The sequence below is a fragment of the Rhinolophus sinicus genome, linkage group LG14 (assembly GCF_036562045.2).
Source record: "Rhinolophus sinicus isolate RSC01 linkage group LG14, ASM3656204v1, whole genome shotgun sequence".
Lineage (NCBI taxonomy): Eukaryota > Metazoa > Chordata > Mammalia > Chiroptera > Rhinolophidae > Rhinolophus > Rhinolophus sinicus.
The window spans coordinates 23,680,029-23,699,840 of NC_133763.1; the positions used below are offsets into that span (position 1 = coordinate 23,680,029).

Consider the following 19,812-nt stretch of genomic DNA (forward strand, 5'->3'; position numbering starts at 1 on the left):
GGGAGGAGACAGGTAAGACTTTACAGAGAGGTGATACTGGCCACATAATTTAATTTAAAATCACTTAGATTCATTAACAACGAAAAGATAGGCTTTTTAATTATTTATTTATTTATGTATTTAACTTTAAATCTTCTAATAGTCACTTTATTTTTTTTCTTTTTGTTAAATTTTTATTAAATGTATTGGAATGACATTGGTTAGTAAAATTATAGGTTACAATTCTATAATACATCATCTATCTTTTGCATTGTGTGTTCACCACCCAGAGTCAGTTCTCCTCCATCACCATATATTTGACCCCCTTTACCCTCTTTTAAGACCCTCCCTCCCCCTTACCTTTTTTAAACAAGAGATCAAAGTGCCAATATTGAGGGAGAAAACATTACATGGGACAAAGGGCTGTTTTATGGTTGTTTGGAAAAGCAGGAATGCATAGTGCTTTGGTTTCAATTGTTGCTTTTCCACTTGCTAATTGGTTTCCTAATTTATAAAACAGGGATTATAATCATATTCCTTTCTCATGAAGTTGATGTGAGGATGAAATGAGTCAATCCAAATACAGTGATTAGAACAGTGCTAGTAGTTACACACTAAGTTCTCAATAAATATTAGCTATTTTTATTATTATTAATGTTAATATTTTATATTCATTGAAGCTATCTATAAGGAAGATATATAGTATTTATCTTATTTATCATAAAACAGTATCATATAAACCCAGAACTTCTTAGAATGTGAAGAAGAATTGGCAGAGCCACAGTTGTAGTTATAGACTTGAATATTCCACAATTACTTCATGTCTTCTTCTTTGTCCATATTGTGCATAAATATTTAAATATCATAAAACATCATGTCAATGACTACATGGGATGCATCCCTTCAAGCAGACAAATTACCTTTTTCTCCCAAGTGTCCAAGGAATATATTATTTTTTATCTTTACCTTGTTTTTTCTATATTTGCTTTATGGTAGCTCAGGCTGCTTTGTATTGGTAGACTCCAAAATTATGACAATTTCATCTGGCAGAATTTGCCAGTGCTGTGGAATATCATGTTGGTCACATACTGAGTTATCAGGATTGACAATATTACATGGAGAACTAGGCTTGGAGTGGGTAAGATGCAACCCACTTTTGGGTTCAGATGTAAGGAGGAGAGGTTATAATTCAGGTCCCTTTGGAGTGAAGGGGAATGTTTCTCTTGCATTTCTTCTGGGTTGGAATAATGACCATGAGCATCTCTGAACTCCACGTGATGGGTAAATTTACAGGGTGAAGCATGGTAACTTCTAGGTTTGGAGGGATGGGTCTACCTCACAGTTGGTGCTCTTCTTAGGGATAAATGAGAGAAGGAACATTAGGTAATGGCATATGGGAAACTACTCAGGATATTGGTATATATTTCAGGGAAAGTAGAAGATAATTTAGTGTACTAAATCACTCAGTGTTTGAACTGCAGGATGTTTTCATTCTGCCTCAGCAAACCCTTGTTGCAGATCTTGCATGGACTTTATTTTAGGTGCACTTCAGAAGACAGATGGCATAAATACAAACAGATACATAAGTCTGTGTGAGTAAAAGAGTTTAGTACATTATAAGAAGCTTCAAAAACAAATGGCGAATGGTATGCAAAAAGCTTTTTTGGGGAAAATAATAACAAAAAAAACAAAAGAAATTATTAGATTCATGCCTCACTCCATATATATAAAAGAAAAGCATAAAAGGATTCAACACTATTTCTTGCAGCATTATTTATAATAGCAACAAATAACGTAAACGTGCAATATTAATGACATAGATAAACACTATGGTACATACATATATAATGATAATGGAAATTTTTGATGATGAGATGGGAAAATGCTTGTTACATGCAATAAGCTGAGCAGTTATTAGATATGAACACACACATACTACATGAAATAAATTAATAAAAGTATTGACAGTGGCTATCTCTCATCTGTAGGATTACAATATTTTTCTCTGTAGATTCTGTATTTCCTAATTGCAAGTGGGAAAGGGAAACAACTATTTTAAAGGTGGGGCCCTTTGGGCCAATTCAGTGATCTGTTGTTGCTGTTTCTATATCTAAATGTATATGGAGAATTAATGTGTATATGTTTGTACATTCCTATGCCATGAGTATGGGAGGAGGTACTCGCAGCTGGGAAGAGACATATGTAGAAAAGTGCTATAGAAGCACACAAATCCTTCCCACTGTCCTTTGGAATGGTGAGGATTTAGTACTGCCTCTGCCCTGTAACGGCAAAAATTTCCACTGTACAGATGGTGTTGTGTTGGTTGGCAAATCAGAAACCAAAATCTCAATGGACCTGGTGCAAAGCTATTACACTACTGCCAGCAGAGGTGGCTGATACACCCCCACCAATACCAGGGGGCTGCCTGCCAGGTAGTTTCTTAGGACTGTGTAGACAGATTAACAGTGCTCAATTCCTCTGGCACTCAAAGAGAAACTGCTGTCTTTTCATCTCCCACTACCAAAAGGTATGGACTCTGAGTTTTGAAAACAGTAAGGGCTGCACATTGGCTTTCTCCTTGGTCCTTTATATCAGCTAACCTGAAAACGGGCAGCCTTTGAGGGCCCAGACCAGCTGGTTGCACTGAGAGCTGTTGGCACTGTGACACATTCTCTACCTTTGTGGCTCCATAACCCATGTGACCCCTTTGATCAGTGGTCTGTGTGGCTGATGATTTTGCAAACTGGAGCCGCTGACAGCAGAAGGCAACCTCCACCCATGGGTACCCTTGGGGTGTGTCAGCTCCCTGACACAGCTTAGTACCAGCTATGCGGAACCAAACCTAGGTATGGTTGCTGCACTCAGTGGGCAGACTCTAGCCCGTTCCTGTAGCTCTGCCCATCATCTTGATGAACTATCATTTTTACTGAGACTCTTGGGCTATTGTCAGTGGTCTAGCTTCTTGGTTTGCCACTTGGAAAAGAGTAGACTAGCATATTAGAGACACTCCTCTTTAAGTTGAGAACTATGGAAACCAGTTGCACTGCTGATCAAACCCGTACTACCCAGATTGCCAGTTTTGCTGTCTGGATGATCTGGCCAATGTTGAAAGTGGGGTATTGAAGTCCCGTACTATGACTATATTGCTGTTTATTTCCCCCATCAACTCTGTTAATATTTGCTTTATATATTTAAGTGCTCTTATGTTAGGTGCATAAATATTTTCAATTTTCATATCCTTTAAATGAATCAATTTTTATCACACTATACAGTCACCTTCTTTGTCACTTGTGATTGATTTTTACTGAAAATCTCTTTTATCTGATATAAGTATAGCCACTCCCACTATCTTTTACCATTTACATGGAATATCTTTGTCCTTTTACTTTCAACCTGTGTGTGTTTTCAAAGCTAAAGTGAATCCTATAGGCAGCATATTGTTGGATCTTTTTTTAAAAATTTATTTAGCCACTTTGTGTCTCGATTGGAGAATTTAGGCCGTTTATATTTAATTGTTGATAGGAAAGTACTTACTGTTGCTATTTTGTTACTTGTTTTATGACTTTTTAAAATCTAACTTTGTTCCTTTGTGATTTATTTTTTGTATTAGTGTACTTCAATTCCTTTCTCTTTCTCTCTTGAGTATCTATTATGTTTTTCTTCGTGGTTATCATGAGACTTTCATAAAACACCTTACAGATATAACAGTCTACTTTAAGCTGATAACAACTTACCTTTAATTGCATATAGAAACTCTGTGCTTTTACTTCTTCCCCCATATTGTATGTAATTGATGACGTACTTTACATCTTTTTATATTGTGCATCTATTTACAAATTATTATAGCTATAATTATTTTTAATATTATTGTTTTTTAACTTTTACGAGTATACTAAAAATTAAAGTGACTTATACACCGCCCTTATAGTAGTAGGGAATTCTGCATTCAACTACGGATACGCGAATTACCTTTACCAATGGGTTTTATCCTTTTACATGTTTTCATGTTGTTATTTAGTGCCCTTTAATTTCAACTTGAACTCTCTTTAGCATTTCTTTTTCTTTGTTTTGGAGTTTTTAAAAAAAATTAGTTTCAGGTGTTCAAAACAATGTAATAATTAGACATTTATACCCCTCACAAAGTGATAAACTCCCTCCTCCCCCAATCTACTACTACCCATCTGAAATTGTATATAGCTGTTACAATTCCATTGACTATATTCCCTATTCTGTACTCCACATCCCGTGACTCTATATACGTGTGTGTGTGTGTGTGTGTGTGTGTGTGTGTGTGTATTATAGTCGACATACAATATTATTCAACTTCAGCTTCAGGTGTACAGCACAGTGGTCAGGCATCTACACAGTCTATGAAGTGGTCTCTTTAATAAGTCCATTGCCCACCTGACCCCCTACATAATCTTTACAACATTATTGATTATATTCCTCAACTTGTATTTCATATCCCCATGACAATTTTGTGACTACTAATTTCTGCTTTCCAATCTCCTCACCTTCTCTCTCATCTTCACCCTTCTCCCCACTGGCAACCATCAGTTTTTTCCCCCTATATCTCTGAGTCTATTTCTGTCTTGTTTGTTCATTTATTCTGTTCTTTAGCTTCTACATATAAGTGAAATCATATGGTATTTGTCTCTCTCCATCTGACTTATTATACTTAGCATAATATTCTTCATCCATGTCATTGCAAATGGTAAGATTTTGTATCATACTATCTGACACCAAAACATACTACAAGGCTACAGTAATAAAAACAGCATGGTATTGGCATAAAAATAGACATGTAGATCAATGGAACAGAATAGATAGCCGAGAAATAAATCCATGCCTATGTGGTCATTTAATCTATGATAGCAGAAGCAAGAATTTACACCGGGGTAAAGAGAGTCTGTCTAATAAATGATGCTGGGAAAACTGGACAGACACATGCAAAAAAATGAAGCTGGACCACCTTTTTACACCATATACAAAAATAAATTCAAAATGGATTAAAAAAAAAATGGATTAAAGATTTTAATGTAAGACCCAAAACAATCAAACTCCTAGAAGAAAATATAGGAAATAAATTTGCAGACATTACCCTTAGTAATATTTTTTACTGGACAAGGAAAGCAAAAGGAAAAATAAACATGTGGAATTACATCAAACTAAAATTTTTTTCACAGCAAAGGAAACCTTCAATAAAACAAACAGGTACCCTACTGAATGGGAGAATATATTTGGCAATGATACATCTGATAAGGGGTTAATATCCAAAACTTATTAAAAACGTATACAACTCAGTACCAAAAAAACAAATAATGCAATTGAAAAATGGGCAGAGGACATAAAGAGACATTTCTCTAAAGAGGACATACAGATGACTAACAGACGTATGAAAAGATGCTCAACGTCACAAATCATTAGAGAAATGCAAACAAAACCCACAATGAGCTACTACCTCACTCCTGTTAGAATGGCTATCATCAATAAATCAACAAACAACAAGTGCTGGTGAGGATATGAAGAAAAGGGAACCCTTGTACACTGTTGGTGGGATTGCAGGTTGGTGCAGCTACTATGGAAAACAGTATGGAAATACCTCAAAAAAATTGAAAATGGAACTACCTTATGACTCAGCAATTTCACTCCTGGGAATCTATCAAAGAAATCCAAAACACTAATTCAAAAAAAAAAAAAAAATATATATATATATATATATATATATATATATATATCCCTATGTTTATTGCAGTGCTATTCACAATAGCCAAGACATGGAAACAACTGAAATGCCCATTGATAGATGATTGGATAAAGAAACTGTGGTACATTTATACAATGGAATATTACTCAACCATAAAGAGGAATGAAACCCTTTAGCATTTCTTGCAAGACAGGTCTACTGGTGATCTACAGGTCCATTTGAAGAGCTCCCTTAGCTTTTGTTGTTTGTCTGAAAATGTCTTTATCTCTCCTTCATTTCTGAAGGACAATTTTGCCATGTATAGTATTCTTAGTTGGCAGTTTTTTTTTCTTTCAGCACTTTGACTATATCATCCCACTCTCTCCCAGCCTACAGTATCTGCAGATAAATCCACTGATAGCCTCATGGGAGTTCCTTTGTATGTGATGAGTTTTTTTCTTCTGCTTTAAACTGCTTTCTTCATCTTTTTAACATTATGGTGTGTCTTGGAGTAATCTTCTTTGGGTTCCTCTTGCTTGGGATTCTTTCAGCTTCCTGTACCTTGATGTCCGTAGCTCTCCCAAGATTTGGGATATTTTTGGCTATTATTTCTTTTTTCTTTTCTTTTCTTTTCTTTTCTTTTCTTTTCTTTTCTTTTCTTTTCTTTTCTTTTCTTTTTAATTAAAGTTTATTGGAGTGAAAATTGTTAGTAAACTTACATTGATTTCAGGTGTACGATTCTGTAATACCTCATCTATATCTCTCATTATGTGTTCACCACCCAGAGTCAGTTCTCCTTCCATTACTATATATTTGATCCCATTTCCCCTCTTCTAGAAGCTCCCTCCCGCCTTACCCTCTGGTAACCACTAAACTGTTGTCTATGTCCATCAGTTTTTGTTTCTTCATTTATTTGTCTTTTTCTTTTGTTGTTTTCAATTTTATATGCCACATATCAGTGAAATCATATGGTTCTCGACTTTTTCTGACTTATTTCACTTAGCATTATAATCTCAAGATCTATCCGTGTTGTCGCAGATGGTACTATTTCATCTTTTCTTATGGCCGAATAGTATTCCATTGTGTATATATACCACAACTTCTTTATCTGTTCATCTATCAAAGGACATTTTGGTTGTTTCCATGTCTTGACCACTGTAAATAAAGCTGCAATGAACATTGGAGCACACGTGTCTTTGTGGATAAATGTTTTCAGATTTTTTGGGTAGACACCCAGGAGAGCGATTGCTGGTCATATGGTAATTCTATTCTTAATTTTTTGAGGAACCTCCACACTGCCTTCCATAGCGGCTGCACCAATCTGCATTCCCACCAACAGTGTATGAGGGTTCCTTTTTCTCCACAGCCTCTCTAACACTTGTTACTATTTGTCTTGTTGATGATAGCCATTCTGACTGGGGTGAGGTGATATCTCATTGTGGATTTTCTTTGGATTTCTCTGATGATTAGTGATGTTGAGCATCTTTTCATATGTCTATTGGCCATTTGTATGTCCTCTGTAGAGAAATGTTGCTTCAGGTCCTCTGCCCATTTTTTAATGGATTGTTGTTGTTTTTTTGTTGAATTGTATGAGTTCTCTATATATTTTGGATATTAGCCCCTTATCAGAGGTGTTGTTTACAAAAATCTTCCATTCGGTCGGTTGCCTCTTTATTTTGTTGATGGTTTCTTTTGCTGTGCAGAAGCTTTTTTGTTTGATATAGTCCCATTAATTTGTTTTACCTTATTCTTCCCTTGTGTTTGAAGTCAAATTCATAAAATGCTCTTTGAACCCAAGGTCCATAAGTTTAGTACCTATGTTTTCTTCTATGCAGTTTATTGTTTCAGGTTTTATGTTTAGGTCTTTGATCCATTTTGAATGAATTTCGGTACATCTTGACATTTACCGTATTTTCCTGAAAATAAGAGCTAGCCAGACAATCAGTTCTAATGCGTCTTTTGGAGCAATAATTAATATAAGACCTGGTATTATATGATGTTATATTATGTTATATTATATTATACCCAGTATTGTATTATATCATATTATATTATACCCAGTATTATATTATATTATATTGTATTATATTAAACCCGGTCTTATAGTAAAATGAGACCGGTCTTGTATTAATTTTTCTCCAAAAGATGCATTAGAGCTGATTGTCCGGCTAGGTATTATTGTTGGGGAAACATGGTATGTTTTTGACTTCTTTGTCGAAAATTATCTGTCCTTATTAATGTGGGTTTATTTCTGGGTTCTCAATTCTGTTACATTTGTCTGTGTGTCTGTTTTTCTGCCAATACCATATAACATACTGTTTTGATTATTGTTGCCCTGTAGTACAAGCTGAAGTATTTCATCAGGGAGTTTGATACCTCCAGCATTGTTCCTTTTTCTTAGGATGCTTTGGCTATTCAGGGTCTTTTGTGGTTCCATACAAATTTGATGATTTTTCATTCTATGTTTTTTAAAAAATGCCATTCAGATTTTGATGGAGATTGCATTAAATCTGTACATTGCTTTGGGTAATATGGCCATTTTAACTATGTTGATTCTTTTAATCCATAAACATGGAATATCTTTCCATTTCTTTGTGTCTTCTTCAATTTCTTTCAAAAATGTCTTATAGTTTTCAGCATATAGGTCTTTCACATCCTTGGTTATGTTTATTCCTAGTTATTTTATTCTTTTTGCTGCAATTGCAAAAGGAATTGTTCTTTTTTATTTCTTTTTCTGAGATTTCATTGTTAGTATATAAGAATGCAACGGATTTTTGTACCTTGATTTTGTAGCCAGCAAGTTGACTATATTTGTTTATTGTTTCTAATAACTTTTTGGTGGATTGTTTAGGGTTTTCTGTATATAGCATGATGTCATCTACAAAGAGTGACAGTTTAACTTCTTCATTCCCGATTTGGATGCCTTTTATTTGTTTCTCTTGCCTGATTCCTCTGGCTAGGACTTCCAATTGTATGTTGAAGAGCAGAGGTGATCAGGTACAGCGTTGTCGTGTTCCTGAACGTAGAGCAATGGGCTTCAGTTTTTTCATCATTAATTATGATATTAGCTGAGGGTATGTCATATATGGCCTTTATAATCTTAAGGTATTTTCCTTCTATACCTATTTCATTAAGTGTTTTAATCATAAATGAATGCTGTATCTTGTCAAATGCTTTTTCTGCATGAATTGATATAATCGTATGATTTTTGTCCTTTAGTTTCTTTATGTGATGTATCACATTGATGGATGTGCGGATGTTGAACCATCCTTGTGCCACTGGGATGAACCCCACTTGGTTGTCATAAATCTTTTTAATGCATTGTTGTATTCGATTTGCTAGAATTTCGTTTAGGATTTTTGATTTTGTATGCATCAGAGATGTTAGTGTGTAATTTTCCTTTTTTTGTGCTGTCCTTACCAGGTTTTAGTATTAGGGTAATGTGACCTCAGAAAATGAGTTAGGGAGTATTGACTCGTCTTCAATTTTTTTGGAAGAGTTTGAGTAGGACAGGTATTAGATGCTCTTTGAATGTTTGGTAGAATTCACTAGTGAAGCCATCTGGTCCCAGACTTTGGCTTTTGAGAAGGTTTCAGATGACTGATTCAATTTCCTTACTCGTGATTGGTCTCTTAAATTTTCCAGTTCTTCATGGTTCAGCCTTGGAAGGCTAAATGTTTCTAAGAACTTGTGCATTTCTTCTAGGTTATTGAATTTGGTGGTATATAGTCCTTCAGAGTATTCTTGGATGATCCTTTCTGTTTCTGTGGTATCCATAGTAACTTCCCCTTTTTCATTTCTGATTTTGTTTGTGTATTTTCTCCTTTCATCTTAGTGTAGCCAAAGGTTTCACAATTTTATTAGTCTTTTCCAAGAACCATCTCTTTGTCACATTGTTTTTTTCTATTATTATTTTTTTTTTCTCTAATTCTTTAGTTCTCCTCTGATTTTTATTATTTCCTTCTGTCTGCTGACTTTGGGTTTCATTTGTTTTCTTTTTCTAGTTCTTTCAGGTGTAACATGAGGTTAGTTATCTGGGTTTTTTCTACTGTCTTGAGATAGCCTGTAATGATATAAATTTCCTGCTTAATACTGCTTTCGCTGTGTCCCCAAAATTTTGGTAGGATGTATTTTCATTCTCATTTGTTTTTATGTATCTTATGATCTCTCTTCTTATTTCTTGTTTTACCCAGTCGTTCTTTCAAAGTATGTTGTTTAATCTCCACATATTTGTGGTTTTTCCTGCTGTTATTTTGCAGTTGATATCCAATTTCGAAGCCTTGTTATCAGAGAATATGCTTGGTGTGATTTCAATCTTCTTAAATTTGCTGACTCTAGTTTTGTGTCCCAATATATGGTCTATCCTTAAGACTATTCCATGTACACTAGAAAAGAATGTGTAGTCTGATGTTCTAGGATGAAGTGCTCTATAAGTGTATTATGTCCATTTCATCTAATGTGTCATTTAGGGCTGCTATTTCTTTCTTTATTTTCTGCTTGGATGATCTATCCAAAGCTTTCAATGATGTAGTTAGGTCCCTTACTATAATTGTGTTTTGGTCAATTTCTCCCTTTAGTTCTGTTAGTAGTTGCTTGGTATATTTCAGTGCTCCCTGATTGGGGGCATAAATATTGATGACTGTTATGTCTTCTTGTTGTACAGTCCCCTTTATCATTATGAAATGTCCATCTTTGTCTCCTGTTACGTTTTTCACCCTGAAGTCTGTTTCGTGTGATATCAGTGTGCTACACCTGATTTTCTCTGGATACCATTTGCTTGGAGTGTCAATTTCTTGGAGTGTCAATTGAGTCTATATTTGTCTTTGTAAGCTGAGATGTGTCTCTTGCAGGCAGCATATGTGTGTTCAATTTTTTGATCCAGTCTACTGCTCTGTACCATTTTATTGGTGAGTTCAGTCCATTTACATTTAGGGTGACTATTGATATATGAGGGTTTCCTATCATTCTATTTTTGGTTTTCTGGTAAGACTTTGTCTCCATTTTTTCTTTGCCTTTTTGTTGCTATCTATTATTTCTATGGATTTTCTTAGAAAAATGGTATTCTATGATTTTTTTCCCTCTCTTCTTTTTTTATGTTATGCCTTTCAGGTCTGGATTTTTTTTGCATGGTTGATATTAAGTTTATGTAAAAGATAGTTTCATATTTAGAGTATTCCATTTTTTTCAGTATGCTTACTTTCTCAGTTCCCGTATTCTTGTTTAGGCCTTTATTCTCCCCCCTTTTATGTTTTTGTTGTCACAAATTATCCCTATTTATTCTGATCGTACAGCCTCCTTCAGTGTATCTTGTAGTGCAGGTTGTGTATTAGAAAATTCTGTCAGCTTCTGTATGTCTGGAAAGGTCTTTATTCCTCCTTCATATCTAAAGGATATCTTTGCTGGGTATATTATTCTTGGCTCCTAATTTCTCTCTTTCAATAGTTTGAATATTTTATTCCACTCCCTCCTGACTTGTAGAGTTTCTGCTGAAAAATCTGATAATAATGTAATGGGCTTTCTTTTGTAGGTTACCATCTTCTTTTTACTGGCTGTCTTGAGGATTCTTTCTTTGTCATTAATTTTTGACAGCTTCAATACAATGTGCTGGAGAAGGCCTGTTGGGACTGAGGCAATTAGGTCTTCTATTTGCTTGTTGAATTCGAGGCTCCAGTTCTTTCCAGAAGTTTGGGAAGTTCTTGTTGATGATTTGTTTGAATACTCGCTCTGTTCCCTTCTCTTTTTCTTCTCCTCGTATGCCCATTAGTCTTATGTTTTTCCTCCTGATGGTGTCAGGAAGTTCTCGTAGAGTTCTTTCGTTTCTTTTAAGTCTCAAGTTCTCTCTTCTTCCATCTATGTTATTTCCAGATTTCTATCTTCAATGTCACTGATTCTTTCCTCCATCTGGTCAACTGTGCTACGTAAGCTGGCTATTTCATTGTTCATTTCTTTTATTGAGTTCTTAATCTCCAGATATTCTGTTAGGTTTTTTATTTATTTATTTTTTAATTTAAATCTCTTTGGTAAAATGTTCATTTTCTTTGATTGTGTTTCTGAGTTCATTAATCTGCCTGTGTGTGTTTTCTTGCATCTCACTGAATTTTTAAGAATTGCAATCTTGAATTGTCTGTCATTTAAGTCACACGTTTCCATATCTTTAACTTCATTTCATGAAGACTTTTCATTTTCTTTCTGAGCTATCTTGTTACCTTGGTTATTCATGGCAATTAATGAATTATTGTTTCTCTTCCTAGGCATCTACGGGAATGGGTTCTGCACCAGGTTGATAGAAAGAGGTGTTTCTTTTGTTTTCGTGTAGGTTTTGGTAGAATGTGTTATTTGTCTGAGACTGCTGTCTTTTATTCTCTCTCACAGTGTCGTGTTATATTTTCTCTGCACTGTTCAGGCTTCTTACACAATGGGGAGATTTACTGGAAGGTGTGTTCTCCTCTGTGAACAGTTCACCTGAGTCACCGTGCACCGTCACTGTGGGGGGTTGCGGAGAGCTTCTGAGGTTCCAAAACTGTTTCTGCACCAGATTCTGAGACTGTGTGTTTCAGTGGCTTTGTTTACTCCTGCAGGGATTTTTCAGACAGTTGGGGCCAGGGGCAGGTGGGTCGCGAAATGTTGCCCAGAGCAATGACAGCAACTACCACCACAGCCAGTCACGTACCCATGGCTCCCTCCCCTTTGCTGGAAGTAGTTGGGCTGCGAGTCTGCAGCTGTGGGCCATAGTTCTCAGAACTGCAAATATTCTGTTCTTTTGGTCTGACACTGTTACCATTCTGCTTCTAGCACTGGGAGGATCGGGGTGGGGTGAGCTCTGGGAGGGTGTGGAGGAGGGCAGCTAGGTTCAGTGCCTAAACCTTCCGTTTGGCAGGCTTTTTGCCCTCCAACAGCAGTGAGGGCTTAAATGGCTGTTTTCACCCTTCTTCTTCCAGTTTTTGCTCCAAGGTTTCTGCCGTGAGTATTGGGTTCCGCTGTGTTATATGCTGATCCCTGAGGTGGGACTGTGGGCCATAAGCGGAGCACTAGCAGTCGGAGTTCTCCCCTCTTCTGTGGCTGCAGCAGTTCCGGAATGCAGCGAACTCGGAGCTCTGAGCGCCGGTCTGCTTCCTGTGCCTGCGCAGCCTGTGTTGCTGCACTTCCCGCTTCCCTCCTCCCCCGCTCACCCAATATGCACACGTTTAGGTGATTTCAGTTGTGGGCCTCTTAGTCTGGCCTGTCTGCTGCACAAGGAATCCTTTGTAGAATTATAGTTGTTCAATTTGTTGTAAATTCCATGGAAGATTTCAAGAGACTTACCTCACAGCACCATTTTTATGACATAATGCGGTTATTATTTCTTTAAATAAGCTTTCTGCTCCCTACCCTGTTCTCCTTCTGGGAATGCCATGATGCAAATGTTCACTTACTTCATGGTGTCCTATAATTCACATTGGCTTTCTTCACTCAGTTTTATTCTTTTTTCTTTTTGTTCTCTAATTTTGCTAATTTCAAATGATCTGTCTTTAAGTTCAGTGATTCTTTTGCATGGTCACGTCTGTTGTTGACTCTCCATTTTTCAGTTTTGTCATTGTATTCTTCAGCTTTAGGATTTCTGTTTGGTGTTTTTGTGTGGTTTCTATTTCTTGATAAACTTGTCATTTTGTTCATGCATTGTTTTCCTGATTTTGTTTAAATGTTTATCTGTGTTCTCTTGCCTTTCATTGAGTTTTTGAAAGATAATCATTTTGAATCCTTTGTCAGGAAATATCATAGATCTCCATTTCTTTGGCATTGTTTGCTGAAGCTTTATTAATTTTCTTCGGTGGTGTCAATTATTTGGTTCTTTGTAATCTGTGTTCGTTTGCATTGATGTCTGTGCATTTGAAGGAGCAAATACCTCTTCTAGTCTTTAAAGACAGTTTTCAGTATATACTGACCTCCTCTCTGCTCCCTGGGCTGATCGGATTACCTCTGGAATTGCATTCATACCGTATTGGAGCTGGTTGCGATGGTGTTAGTGTATCTACAGAGGGGTCCATGGTTGGCAGGTTTGTTATGGGGGTCTCAGATGGGTTTGGATCCTGTCTGGTCCCAGAAGGCAAGATAGTATAGAATTGAGGGGTGTTTATGTGGGGAGATTTCGCTCACCTTTCTGCACTTCTTGCACATTGAGCCACTGAATAAATTCCCTTTTCAAAGAGCTATGTCTGCCTCGGAACAAAGGGCAGGCATGTTTACTGCCCATAATGAAATTAAGGTTCCTGAAGATCAGGTTTCCTCCTTTGCCCAATGTGAGTGCAGGGCTCATTTGACTCTCTTCACATTTTCCTGTGCCAATTGAGTCTTGGGGAACCAAAACAAAATGCTAATATTCTTGCTACTGTTATTGCTATGAGTAATAATGTATCATTTGTCTCTGACTCGGGAGTCTTGTGCCTTCTACCAGCATCCATGAAACTATGGCAGGTTTACTTATTAGCTTACAAGTAAGATAAAAGCTAAAATCTTTCATAGTCCTTGACAATGTGATATCAAGAACCATCTGACATTAATACCATTAAAACATAGCCTATTTTATTATGGAAAAGTTGAAGACCTTTATATAAGACAAAGATAAGTTTTACTTTTATATAAATGTAGGTATTAGCCAAGGTCCCTAACTCATCCAAGATATATTTAACATGCCAAACAGACAGGCAGAGCGATGATTGATAAAGCCTTCTTAGATGTGTAAGTGGGCTTATTTACAGTACTTCTGGAAAAGGAAGGTAAAAAGGAAATCTAGATAAAATATCTTAATTCTAAAAAACCATAAAAATGAAAAGCTTATTTAAGAACTTACTTTTTCACAGTACTGACTTATTACATCAGGAGCCAGCTAGTGTTTCAGATGTATATTTTGGATACACTGTTTGCACCACATGTAGTGTCTAATCAGAAGTCTGTTATGCCTTCACAAAATCCACTTCTACTGCTCCGTCCCTTCCTTTTTCCCTTCCCTACTTCTTCCCCTATTATGGATTATCTGTCATGCCATGGTTTACCCTCTGCAGACTCCCTATCGCTGGTATCAACCACTGCACTCACTCAGTCCTCAGTGCTAACACAGTTCCTAAAACAGTCTTTTTTTTTTTGCTTAAAACTGACCATGTTACATTTTTTTCTTTGCCCTTCCAGTGACTTATATGGACCCATGGACAAGTATATTCATTCTTTATTCTGAAGCCCCTAAATAGTACATCTCAGAGTAATTTAAATTCTGTGCAATCTCCTGCTCTTTCTTTGAGATATGTTTTCAAATTATTTTCTCCTCATCACATAGCCCCTTGAAGGCTCTCATTCTCTTTTGCCCTTCTTGAAAAAAGGTAGCATTTTCTCCCTGTGAAGTCATTCCTGTCTCTCCCTTCATAGGAGTATGTCTCCAGCTTAATAGGTCTTCACTGGGTTTGCAGAGCAACAATTTGAAATAAATATTTTAAAAGATTAGTTAATACTCAAAAAATTAATTACAGCTTAAATTACTCTAGAACAGCATGTGTGAGTCATGCATAAGTTATGTTCCACACTCAATCAGTTTTTTTTCATATTCTTTATTGCTACTAAATTAGAAAATGCTAACTCATTACTCTAAGTTGGCAGGAATGCCTACAAGAGTTTAAAGTCTCTTGCAGATAGTTTTGGATATTGTGATCACATGTGGACCCAGAAAGACTTCTCACTAAAGTCTACTTCAGTATTTCATCAGACACTAAGTTGACCGGCCATTCTATATAATAGCAAGAAAACTGAATGTTGCCACTTGTGAGATACAGGCAAAAAGATTACCAGCTTACTGTGTAGTTGCATTCAGCTATGTTACAGTATTTCTTTAAATTCATTTAACGAAATGAAAAAAAGTGAGTGTGTTTTTTAACTATAGTCTTCATTATGTTTTTCCTCTATGAATAAAGTGAAAACATTAAGATTTGGAAAAAATTAAACTTTCAGTGATGTATTCATTTTCACTACAATTCAGTCAAGAATTATTTTGGTATCTCAAATTTGGTGTTGATAATTGGAACAGGAGATATTTTTATGGATGTTTTTAACCTATTCAAGGTAATGACTTTATTGTTAAGTTGCTTAAAATAATGGAAAGAATCCTTACTGGTATTATCAGTAAAAGTGCTATCTCATTCATTAGAAAGCCAGTAATGATCATTTTCAGAATGTTGTCTCTTTTTGAGTTTTGTCTCTTTTTCCATCTCAAGCAGTAAAATTTACCAATTGACAAAATTTTGTATCAAAAATATTGGAGACTACAGGTGAATATATTACTGGTCCAGTGATAAAATTTTAGATACTAAATATCATATTTCCTATTTATCACACTCAGATTTGTTTCAGCATGCAGATTTATAGAAACGATATTCAAAATGGAGTCCTATTCTCTATTGTTTTACATATTTTTGATTTTCATGACTCCTTTTATAATTCAGAGAAGCACTTTTGATCCATTAACCTGTTTTTGTAAATTCAAGTGGTGAGCATAACACAACAGTAATTGCCCCCCCCATTGTCAATTTCATAATTGTCCTCAATAAATGCAAATAACATGAAAATAAACTATCCAAATGAATTTATCCTACCAACTGTACTGGCCAATTCAGTTCTTGTAAAGGACCCATAACCTTTAAGATTATAATATGCTCTCCAAGAAACAAACACAATTTATCATTAGCCTTACTTTTCACATGTACATGGTGTATGTGGATAAAACTGTTCTAGTGCTTTCTCCTCTGAAAGCTGTGACCTCTTAGGCTTGTGCCGCTGTCAGGCAGAGTCCAGTGTCCTCCTAACTGCAGGGAATACACTGCTGCCTATGCACGTGGCTTCCTTGGCATGTGGTAAGAAGCCATCACCACCTTTTTCTTCTCTTTTTCTTACAGTGTGTGGACTGCCCTCTATAGAACACTTACAAATCACCCTCCCCCTACCTGGATTCTTTAACATTTGCAATGAATTCCCGAGGGGATTAGGAATTGTTAGAGTTCTTTGTAAATTCAGCATATAATATTTTCTCACAGGTTGATTTTAATGTCTGATATCTGTAATTGGTCATCTCAGTTGAAACTGAGGCAGAAGGAGTTGCATATTATTAGCTTGTTATTTACATGTGTACGTATCAGTTTCAACAGTTCTAAAAAATTAACATGATTACAAAGATGTTGGGCAAACTGATGTTTAGGGTAGATAATTCATCCGCTTGGGCAGATCAATATTTCCTAGTGTGGCAATAGATAATTATAATTCTAAGCACATGAGAATAAGGCATGTTGGACCTTGTGACTTTCTTTTTCCTGAATGTTACTCCTTATTTGTATACTTTTCTTTTAAATCTCTATTCTCTTATCATTTCTTCCCATGTCCATCCTATGCTACTCACAATTCTTAAAAGAATTAATAATGGAAAGTGCTAAGACAAGTTACCTGGTAGATAATAAGTGCTATGTAAATGTTTGCTATTATTATTGTTTGGAATTCTAGTAATAGTATGCTATAGCAGTTGAGGAAGGGTTACCCTCAGCAGTTTTGCTGTAGTAAAGATCTATCTTTTTGAAGGCTGCTTGTCTTTTAACGATGATATTTTGAGAAACAAACTAGACAATAAAATATAATTGTTATTAATACAGTACATATTAATGTAATAATAAAAGTAATAGGTATTTGATGAGTTCCTTCTGCCTTGAACCCTGGGAATATTGGGTAAACAAAACCATGCACGGTTTGGCCCTCATGGATCTCTCCATATAATGGGGTAAATAAGTTTAATACTTTTAAAATAATTATGCAGGTATAAAATTTCAATTCAGAAGAATACAATGAAGGAGAGATACATAGTGCCATGAAAAGGGCACAGTGGGATTAATATAGTATAGGTAGAAAGAAGGAAGTGACACTTGAGTCAAGATCTGAATGATGAATCGAAGTTATCTACAGGAAGAGGAGTGGGAAAGCTTCTGGGAGAGGAAATAGCATGTGCCAAGACCCTGTGGCTGGAGGACCTGAAAGGAGGCCAGTGGAGTCAGAGTGCAGAGAGCACAGGGTGTGTGACTCTGCTCTAGGAAGCACAGGAGTGGCTCCAAGTCAGACTGTGAAGGGCCTTGTCAGCCATTGTTTTAAGCATTGCAAGCGATATTCTCACAGCATGGCAACTGGTGGACTTACCATATTTTGCCATGTATAATATCCACTTTTTTGCCCAAATTTGTGAGGGAAAAATAAGGATGCGCATTATACATGGGCAGTACTAATTCTGTATCTATATAGGAAATGTTTTCAATTCTTTTATTTATGCTTATGAGTTAAAAGTGTAACTCTAGAAATCAATGACAATATTCATATGCAAAATAATACCCTGGAATATGATAATCAGTTTTGTTAAACTTACGACAAACTTGCAGCGATGAGTTCTTGGCCGTCTATGATGGGTAAAAATCATAAATTTGTTACTGGTACGTAAAATTTCTTGTACCTTGTATCTGTTCTTTTTTTTTTTTTTAATTAGTTTCAGGTGTACAAAACAATGTAATAGTTAAGCATTTACCATTTATATCCCTCACACAGTGATAACCCCTTCCCCCCCATCTACTACCCCTCTGACATCTCATACACCCAGTACATTTCCACTGCCTCGATTCCTAATGCTGTACTCCACTTCTTGTAAATACATACATACATACATACATATACATATACATATACATATACATATACATATACATATACATATACATATATATAAAATTGTAGTTGATATTCATTATTGTTCAGCTTCAGCTTCAGGTGTACAGTGCAGTGATCAGGCATCTACATCATCCCTGAGGTGGTCTCCCTAATGAGACACGTGTCCATCGGATACCCTACAAAATCTTTACCACATTATTGATTACATTCCCCAAATTGATTTTCATATCCCTGTGGCAGTCTTGTGGTTACTGACTGTGCTTTCTAATCCCCTCACTTCCCTCTTACCCCCCTCCCCCATCTAGCAACCCTCAGTTTTTCCTCTGTGTCTCTGAGACTGTTTCTGATTGGCTCATTCATTTATTCTTTTCTTTAGATTCCACATATAAGTGATATCATATGGTATTTGTCTTTATCTGTCTGACGTATTTCACTTAACATGATGTTCCCTAGGTCCATCCATATTGTTGCAAATGGTAAGATTTCATTTGTCTTTATGGTTGTGTAATACTCCATTATACAAATATATCACAGTTTCTTAATCCTGTCATCTACTGATGGGCATTTCAGTTGTTTCCATGTCTTGACTATTGTGTATAGTGTGCTGCAATAAAAATAGGGGTTCATAAATTTTTTCGAATTAGAGTTTTGGATTTCTCCGGATAGATACCTACGAGTGGAATTGCAGGATCATAAGGTAGTTACATTTTCAGATTTTTGAGATAACTCCGTACTGTTTTCCACAGTGGCTGCACCAATCTGCAATCCCACAGACAGTGCATGAGGATTCCCTTTTCTCCACATCCTCACCAGCACTTGTTTGTTGGTTTATTGAAGATAGCCATTGTGACTGGGATGAGGTGGTATCTCATTGTTGTTTTTATTTGCATTTCTCTAATGATTAGTGAGATTGAGCATTTTTTCATGCGTCTCTTTGCCATCTGTATATCCTCCTTAGAAAAATGTCTCTTCATGTCCTCTGCCCATTTTTTAATTGGGTTGTTTGATTTTTTGGAGTTGAGTTGAGTGAGTTTTTTATAAATTTTGGATATTAACCCCTTATCGGATATATCATTGGCAAATATCTTCTACCGTTCTGTAGAATCCCTTTTTGTTTTATTGATGGTTTCCTTTGCTGTGAAAAACTTTCTAGTTTGATGTAATCCCACATGTTTATTTTTTTTCTTATTTCCCTTGCCCGAGGGCATGTATCAGTAAAAATCTTACTCCGGGTAATGTCTATAAAGTTTCTTCCTATATTGTCTTCCAGGAGTTTTATGGTTTCAGATCTTACATTTATGTCTTAATCTATTTTGAATTTATTCTTGTATATGGTGTAAGAAGGTGGTCCAGCTTCATTTTTGCGTGTGTCTGTTCAGGTTTCCCAGCACCATTTATTGAATAGACTGTCTTTACCCCACCGTAAATTCTTGCTT

General features: G+C 36.0%; 1 protein-coding gene across 2 annotated transcripts in view; it reads left to right on the forward strand.

Moving 5' to 3' along the window:
* Positions 1-19,812, forward strand: part of ATP6V1H (ATPase H+ transporting V1 subunit H) — a 151,630-nt gene that overhangs the window by 88,579 nt on the left and 43,239 nt on the right. The gene's annotated exons all lie outside the window — the stretch shown is intronic.